Source organism: Triticum aestivum, chromosome 7A, assembly GCF_018294505.1.
Source record: "Triticum aestivum cultivar Chinese Spring chromosome 7A, IWGSC CS RefSeq v2.1, whole genome shotgun sequence".
Classification (NCBI taxonomy): domain Eukaryota; kingdom Viridiplantae; phylum Streptophyta; class Magnoliopsida; order Poales; family Poaceae; genus Triticum; species Triticum aestivum.
In genome coordinates, this window is record NC_057812.1 from 616,568,566 (window position 1) to 616,577,648 (window position 9,083).

Here is a 9,083-nt window from a genome sequence, read left to right on the forward strand (position 1 = left end):
TGTGTAATCGGTCTCGCCGAGATTACGTTGTGCCCAAACCCTAACCGAATCGGTCCTACCGAGTTGCATGTCAGTCCCACCGAAATTCCTAACGGTCACTAGGTTTACTATTTCGGTCTGACCGAGTTTATTGATTCGGTCCCACCGAGATTGGAAAACAGTGTAACAGTTGGATTTTGTGTGGAGGCTATATATACCCCTCCACCTCCTTCTCATTCGATGAGAGAGCCATCAGAACACACACACCATTCCAACTCATATGTTCTGAGAGAGAACTACCTACTCATGTGTTGAGATCAAGACATTCCATTCCTACCATATGAATCTTGATCTCTAGCCTTCCCAAGTTGCTTTCCACAAAAACCCTCTTTCCACCAAATCCAAATCCTATGAGAGAGAGTTGAGTGTTGGGGAGACTATCATTTGAATCACAAGAGCAAGGAGTTCATTACCTACACACCATTTGTTACTTCTTGGAGAGTGGTGTCTCCTAGATTGGCTAGGTGTTACTTGGGAGCCTCTGACAAGATTGTGGAGTTGAACCAAGGAGTTTGTAAGGGTAAGGAGATCGCCTACTTCGTGAAGATCTACCACTAGTGAGGCAAGTCCTGTGTGGGCGATGGCCATGGTGGGATAGACAAGGTTGCTTCTTCGTGGACCCTTTGTGGGTGGTTGCTTCTTCGTGGACCCTTCGTGGGTGGAGCCCTCCGGGGACTCGCGCAACCGTTACCCTTCGTGGGTTGAAGTCTCCATCAACGTGGATGTAGGATAGCACCACCTATCCGAACCACGGGAAAAATATCCGTGTCTCCAATAGCGTTTGAATTCTCCAAACCCTTCCCTTTACATTCTCGCAAGTTGCATGTTTTTTTCCGCTGCCCATAAACTCTTTGCATGCTTGCTCGAGTGATGTGATGATTGCTTGACTTGTCCTAAATTAGCTAAAATCTGCCAAGAACTAAAATTGGGAAAAGGTTAAGTTTTATTTGGTCAAGTAGTCTAATCACCCCCCCCTCTAGACATAGTTTCGATCCTACAAGTGGTATCAGAGCATTGGTCTCCATTTGCTTGATCTCCATAGCTTTTGGTGGTCATAGCCTTGGTTTCACAACCTAGGAGAGTATGGTGTCTAGCGAGGGAAATTATCACCGTAGAGGTCCTTACTTTGATGGTACTAATTTTACTAGTTGGAAGCATAAAATGAAAATGCATATTCTTGGACATAACCCCGCTGTTTGGGCTATTGTGTGTGTTGGTTTGCAAGGTGACTTCTTTGGCGGGAGAGAACCAAACCGTGAAGCTACCGCGGATGAGTTGAAGATGTTGCAATACAATGCTCAAGCTTGTGATATTCTCTTCAATGGATTGTGCCCCGAAGAATTCAACAAAATCAGCCGCCTTGAGAATGCAAAGGAAATTTGGGACACTTTGATTGATATGCACGAAGGTACCGACTCCGTCAAGGAATCCAAGTTGGATGTGCTTCAAAACCAACTTGACAAGTTCAAGATGAAGGATGGTGAAGGTGTCGCTGAAATGTACTCTAGGCTTGCTCTCATCACAAATGAGATTGCCGGCTTAGGAAGTGAAGAGATGACCGATAGATTCATCATCAAGAAGATCCTAAGAGCCTTGGATGGAAAATACGATACCGTGTGCACATTGATCCAAATGATGCCCAATTACAAAGATCTCAAGCCAACGGAGGTGATTGGAAGAATTGTTGCTCATGAGATGTCACTTAAGGATAAAGAGGAACTTCACAACAAATCAAGTGGTGCCTATAAAGCATCATGTGAAGCCCCTACATCATCAAGTGAGAAACAAGACTTCAATGAAGAATTGAGATTAATGGTGAAGAACTTCAACAAGCTCTACAAGAGTAGAAGCAAAGATAGAAGCTCCAAGTCAACGTCCTACAATGACAAAAGATCTTCTAGTAGAGAGCGAAACTGTTACAATTGTGGAAGACCCGGACACTATTCCAATGAGTGTACGGCTCCCTACAAGAGAAGAGAAGATTCTCCAAAAAGAAGAAGCAAAGGATCACCACCAAGAGAGAGAAGGAGTAAAGATGATCGTTATGAACGAAGATACTCACGGAGAAGCAAGGATTCGGAAAGGAAGGAAAAATCTTCAAGGAGCTACACAAGACGAAGACATCAAGCTCATGTTGGTGAATGGGTATCCGGCTCCGACTCTGACAGCCACTCCGAGAGAAGTTATCACTCGGACTCCGAAGATACTCAAGATGAAGGTGTTGCCGGTCTAGCACTTGTGTCAACCAACTCCTACGACATATTTGACTCACCAAATGAAGGAATTGGAAGATGCTTCATGGCCAAAGGTTCGAAGGTAACACACCCCGAGTATGTTGATTTCAATAGTGATGAAGATGACTTGTTAGGTGACGATTTGCTTGGTGACAACTCTAGTGATGAATACTATGATGAAAGACCAATTAATCATGCTAAAACAGGTGACAATGATAAGGAGAAGATCGAGGCTCTAACTAAAGAACTAAAAACTCTTAAGTTAGCTCATGACACTATCTTCGAAGATCATCGAGAACTTTTAGGAGCTCATGAGAAACTACGCTTTGAAAAGCTCAATCTTGAGCAAGAGCATGAGTTCTTAAAGGCAATCAATGATGATCTCCGCAAGAAAATTCTTCTTACATTGCCAAGCGTTTACTCTTATCCACTTACATGCCTCAAGTCAAGTCTAATAAGAAAGATTCTTCCTCTAGTAGTAACAATGATCCTGCTAAATCCAATATTGTTGCTTCTAGTAGTTCTCTTGATTCCACTAATGATTCTCTTAGCCAAGTTACACTTGAGCAAGAAAATAGCTTATTGAAGGGAATTATAGAGAAAGGAGTGTACAAAAGCCTTGCCGGGAGTAAGCAATTCGAGGAAATTGTGCGCAAGCAAGGAATGCACCAGAAGAATCAAGGTGTTGGTTTTGAACGAAAGTTCAATGCCAATGGAGTTGAATGGGAAGAAGATCAATACCCCAAGACAAAGTTTGTCCCTCAACAAGAGAAGTATACTTCTTTCAAGGGGACACAAGCTAAAGATGATCTTCCACCACAAGACTACGAGCAAAAAGGCAAGGACAAGCTTCAAGAGGAAATTGATGCATTTGAAGAAGCTCCTAAGACCTTAGTCAAGTGGATTCCCAAGACTACTTCAAGTTCCACTTCATCAAGTACGACTGCAACTCCAAGGATTCCCATCAACATGATGTGGATCCAAAAGAAGAAGAACTAGAGAGTTCTTGAGGGTGACTCCGCCAACATACTTCACTCTTATCATTTTGGTAAGAACAAGTGCAACAACTTCCACATCTTGCACTAGTTCAAGGAGTCACAAACCCTCTTGTTGGTAAGACAAGGGACAAGGTAACCTAAAAGTTTTCATGGACATCATCTTTTGTGTGCATCACTCTATGTCTATGGATATCCTTGTTTGTTCCTTGTGGGACTAACCCATGTAGGTATTGAAAGTGCAATTCACTCAAATGGATAGCTCCAAGAGATCTACATCAACATTGAGCATCCACATCTTCAATATCTACATGAAGTCATCATCGACAAAACCCAAGGTTAGTTCATCCCTCTTAGGGGGGATATCACATCTAGGGGGAGCTTTACTCTAAGACTTGAGCTAAAGCAACTCTAAAGATGTGAACACAACAATGCTTTATGTAAAAGTGGTAACCCCACTTGAGCTTAAACGATGAGTATGACCTATGATCAAGTGTTCTCACTTGACTCCTAAGTCAATGTACTCATATATAGATGACCTAGTCATCGCAAATTGCTTGATAAATGCTAGAATTGGTTGTGCATGCCTTGCCACATATTTCATTTGCCATCTTATTGTGTGAGCATGCTGATTGCATATTTTACTCATTCGAGGACATCCACTTGTTGTTTTGATTGCTTGGTTTTATCCTCTTTTGCCAAGTGGATGGACAAGAATGCCTAAGAACGTCCTCTAGCTATCTATGCTTTTCTCGTCTCAAACTCTATTCATGCTGCATCGCAAAATTTGATCAAGTCAGATTTGAACCACTCTGTGTGAGGAGCGCTCGGAGTCCCCGATTCATCATAGACTTAAACTTCCAAAACCTCTTTATGATTCTCGGTCTGACCGATACTCCACTTTCGGTCCTACCGAAATCATTAAGTTGATCTAGGTTTTCGATCTCGATGCAACCGATTTGAACCTTTCAGTCACACCGAGTTTCAGTAACTGCACGCAGTTATGAATCTCGGTGCCACCGAGTTGTTCCACTCGGTCACACCGACAGGGTCGGGCTATATATAGTCACGGGCAAAATTTGGAAATTTCTTCGAACCCCTTCGCCCGCGCGATAGCCTACTCTGCCCTCGAGGTCTTCGGATCATCTTCTCGCCGCCAGCAGCCTCCAGTCGCTGGTCTCCGTCGCTGTCAACGGGAATTCTGCCCCGCCGTTGCTGCCGTAGCAAGTCCCCGCCGAACTAGGGTATGGACTTGATCTTTGTGCTATTCCTCAATCTGATTCCTAGCACATTGTGATCATATTGTTTCTAGCCACGTTTGATAAACTTCTATCCAGTCAAAACGCTCATAGATTAGGTTTGATTCGAAAATTCTAGGTTTAGGTTTCCGCCGAAACTATCTCGGACCCACCGAGTTGAAAAACTCGGTCCCACCGATTTGGCTTATGTCATTGCACAAGTGAGACTCGGTCTGACCGAGAATTACTTATCGGTGTGACCGATTTTTGAACTCAGTGAAACCCTAGCAGTCTCGGTGCCACCGAACTGTGACTCGGTCCTACCGAGTTCACTAGTTTAGGTTCCAAAACTGCTTCGGTATCACCGAGTTTGAAAATCGGTAGATCCGAGATGATTTCAGTGGGAAACTAAAACTAAGTTTTTGGATCATTCTTTTTGCAAAAATCTCTGCATTTTGTGATGCTCATCCACTCTATCTCCTCTATAATCTATTCACAGGGTCAGTAGTCAGTTTGCAGCATGTCAGACTAGAGTGATAGCCAGAATCTGTCAGAGCAGCAAGTGGTGATGAGTGAGGGCACTAGTCCCTCCAGTTCATCTGATGAAGGCAGCAGGAGCACTCCTAGCAATTTGCCAAAGGCTGCCACGAGACAAAGGAAGAAGAAAACTTCAGACTCTGAAAATGAGGACTATGTGGCAGAGGAAGAGGCCACTTCCAAGAGAATTGAACCAGCTCAAGGCACTAAGCCAGGTCTGAAAATCAAAAGGCCAGCAGGCAGGCAGCCCATGTCAAAGGCTAGAGCCTCAAGTGAGAAGCCCACTTCCCAAGAGCCAGCTGCAGCTGAGGGCAAGAAAAGGAAGGAGAGGGTGAAGAAGACTATGGCTAGAGTGCTTGGCAAAGCTTCCATCATGGAAGAGGAAGAGGAAGAAGAGGCAGCTGCACCAGCGCCCAAGGCACCCAAGCTAATGGGAGATGCCATAAGGTCAGGGGGCTACATCCAAGCCCAAGGAAGCACCTAAGGCTGCATCTAAGCCTAAGAGTGCACCAAAGAGAAACACAAGAAGCATCCCAGCCACTGAGAAGAACAAGGCCCCAGTGCCTGAAGCTGCAGAGGAAGAGGAAGAGAATGTCCTTCGGAAGCTCAAGCCCAAGATCCCAGACCACAACGATGCTCATCCTGTGGCTGAGGATACGAAGCTCAGGAGAGACTCAGGGCTCAGGAAGTGGAGAGAAGCAGATCCATATGCTTCTAGGAGAAGGACTGCAGTGGACTACAGGTTTCATACCAAGGAGCAGCAGGATTTCTATGAGACAGTGCTACTTGACAAGAAGCCAATTGTATGTGACATGAGATGGGTCGACTAGACCTATATCAAGGACAATGAAGAGTACTACCCTGGAGTATTTGACAGCTTTAGTGCGTGTGGAGTTGCAGACTTTGTTGGTCAGAAGCTCACAAAGTGGAACGAGGAGCTAATCATGCAATTCTACTCCACAGCACACTTTTATCCGGATGGCAGGATCACATGGATGTCAGAGGGTACAAGGTACCACTCTACTGTTGAGGAATGGTCGAAGCTGATCAATGCCCCAGAGGAGCAAGCAGATGACTTGGACATTTATGCCAAGAAAAAGATGGACCACAACTCCATGTCCAACATGTACAAGGAGATTCTGAATGAAGCACTTGACACGTTCAAGTTTGGCTCAGTGCATTATCTACTATCAGGATTGCCTACGATCAACTGGATCCTTAGGCACACCCTTCTGCCCAAGTCTGGAGATCACAAGATGATTAGAGGTCACGCGATAAAATTTTCTTCATGTCTTTGACGTGCCTCAAAAATTCAAAGTCATAAGCCTCATTGTGGAAACAATCAAAAGGACTGCGGAAGATCAGAAGAGAAGCTGTGGATATGCCCCTCAGATTCAGGAGCTCATCAACTCCAAGATGGGCATGGGCGTATATTTGTTGGATAAGGAACACCTGCCCATCCGTCCAGATTTCGAAGATAATCAAGTTGTTATGACTGAGAATGAACCATCATCTGCCCATGCACAAGCTCAGAAGAAGAAGGCGAAGAAGGAGAAAGCTGCCAGGATGCCTACTCAAGCGGAGGCATCTGATTACTTCCTGAAAACCAAACAAGAGCAGCTTGGTTACCTGATTGCGTCCACCCTGCGGATTGAGCAGAGTATAGCCACCCTGACTCAGAACCAGGCGAGTTTAGAGAGGATCATGGAACAGAGGTTCTATGACTTGGACATCAAGGTGACAGAGATATAGACTGCCGTGGAGCAGCTCCAGGAGGACATGAATGAGAGGAGAGGCAGGACCACGACTGATGCTTTTGCGAGGGTGCCACGAGGTCCAAGGTCGTCTGCACTGCCAGTTGCTGACAGCAGAGCTACAATGTCTGCACCAGCCACAGCCTCAGTTCCACCAGCTCCAGCATCCACTTCAGCCTCGACTCCGACCACGTCTACCGAAGGCTTCGTCCTTGGAGTGCTCCGGACTCCACCACCACCTGAAGATCAAGCCTGAGCGTCGATCTAGTGCTATGCATTTTCTAGGAACTTTTTGGTAACTTGTTGCCAAAGGGGGAGAAGATGTATAGATCATAGGCTTCGAGAGAGAGAGTCTTGCTTTTCTCTCTTGCTTTATTTGGTTTTTTTCGAACTTATCTGCTTTTGAGTGCTTGATACTACGTCATTATTTGTGAGACATTGATGATCATGTGTTTGATCATAAGCTACACTTTATGCTTGCTTAATGCCATTATCCTATCTATCTTGTGTGATCATTCATTATTCTTGGTGATGAGTGCATGTATTTCATTCTTATCATTTTGAGCGCTCCACCAAGATGTATGTGACATGGAAGAGTAACCCATGACTCTAACTCTTTGTGCATTTGCAGTCCAAAGCAAATTTTAAATATGCACAAATTTAGGGGGAGCTCTTACTTATCACATACTTCTCAAAGCGACGATATATTTCATGCTTATTATCATTTGTCGAAGCTTTGATCTATATGTTGTCATAAATTACCAAAAAGGGGGAGATTGAAAGTGCAACTATCCCTAGGTGGTTTTGGTAATTCATAATAACATATAGCTCATTGAGCTAATGCTATTCCAAGATGATTATTTCAGGAAAGCTCAATGATTGGCATGGCATGGATGTGAAAGTGGAACCCTCAAAATGCTAAGGACAAAGGATTGGCTCAAGCTCAAAAGCTCAAGACTCTTCATTTTACATTTTAGTGATCCAAGATCACATTGAGTCTTTAGGAAAAGCCAATACTATTAAGGAGGGACGAGGTGTTGCTTAATGAGCCTCTTGCTTCATCTGCTTAGTGATATGCTCCAAAACCCTCAACTACTTTCCCATATCCACATATGACCTAAACCCTAAGCCAAACTCGGTCCTACCGATTCTTCCTATCCGGCGCCACCGAGTTTCACTTGTCATTAGCCACTGCCAAACCCTAGCCATTCGGTTCTACCGATAAGGATCTCGGTCTCACCGAGATGGGGTTGCAAACTCTCTGTTTCCCTTTCGTAACTTTTCGGTCTTACCGAAAGAGCGAATCGGTCCCACCGAGATTGCAATGTAAACTCAGTGTTTCCCCTTTGTAACTTTTCGGTCTCACCGAGTTCCACTCGGTCTCACCGAAAGAGCAAATCGGTCCCACCGAGTTTGCCTGACCAACTCTCTGGTTAGCTAATTACCAAATTCGGTCTCACCGAGTTTGTGTAATCGGTCTCACCGAGATTACGTTATGCCCAAACCCTAACCGAATCGGTCCTACCGAGTTGCATGTCAGTCCCACCGAAATTCCTAACGGTCACTAGGTTTACTATTTCGGTCCGACCAAGTTTATTGATTCGGTCCCACCGAGATTGGAAAACTGTGTAACGGTTGGATTTTGTGTGGAGGCTATATATACCCCTCCACCTCCTTCTCATTTGATGAGAGAGCCATCAGAACACACACACACCATTCCAACTCATATGTTCTGAGAGAGAACCACCTACTCATGTGTTGAGATCAAGACATTCCATTCCTACCATATGAATCTTGATCTCTAGCCTTCCCAAGTTGCTTTCCACAAAAACCCTCTTTCCACCAAATCCAAATCCTATGAGAGAGAGTTGAGTGTTGGGGAGACTATCATTTGAAGCACAACAGCAAGGAGTTCATTACCTACACACCATTTGTTACTTCTTGGAGAGTGGTGTCTCCTAGATTGGCTAGGTGTCACATGGGAGCCTCCGACAAGATTGTGGAGTTGAACCAAGGAGTTTGTAAGGGCAAGGAGATGGCCTACTTCATGAAGATCTACCACTAGTGAGGCAAGTCCTGTGTGGGCGATGGCCATGGTGGGATAGACAAGGTTGCTTCTTCATGGACCCTTTGTGGGTGGTTGCTTCTTCGTGGACCCTTCGTGGGTGGAGCCCTGTGTGGACTCGCGCAACCGTTGCCCTTGGGTGGAGCCCTATGTGGACTCGCGCAACCGTTACCCTTCGTGGGTTGAAGTCTCCATCAACATGGATGTAGGATAGCACCACC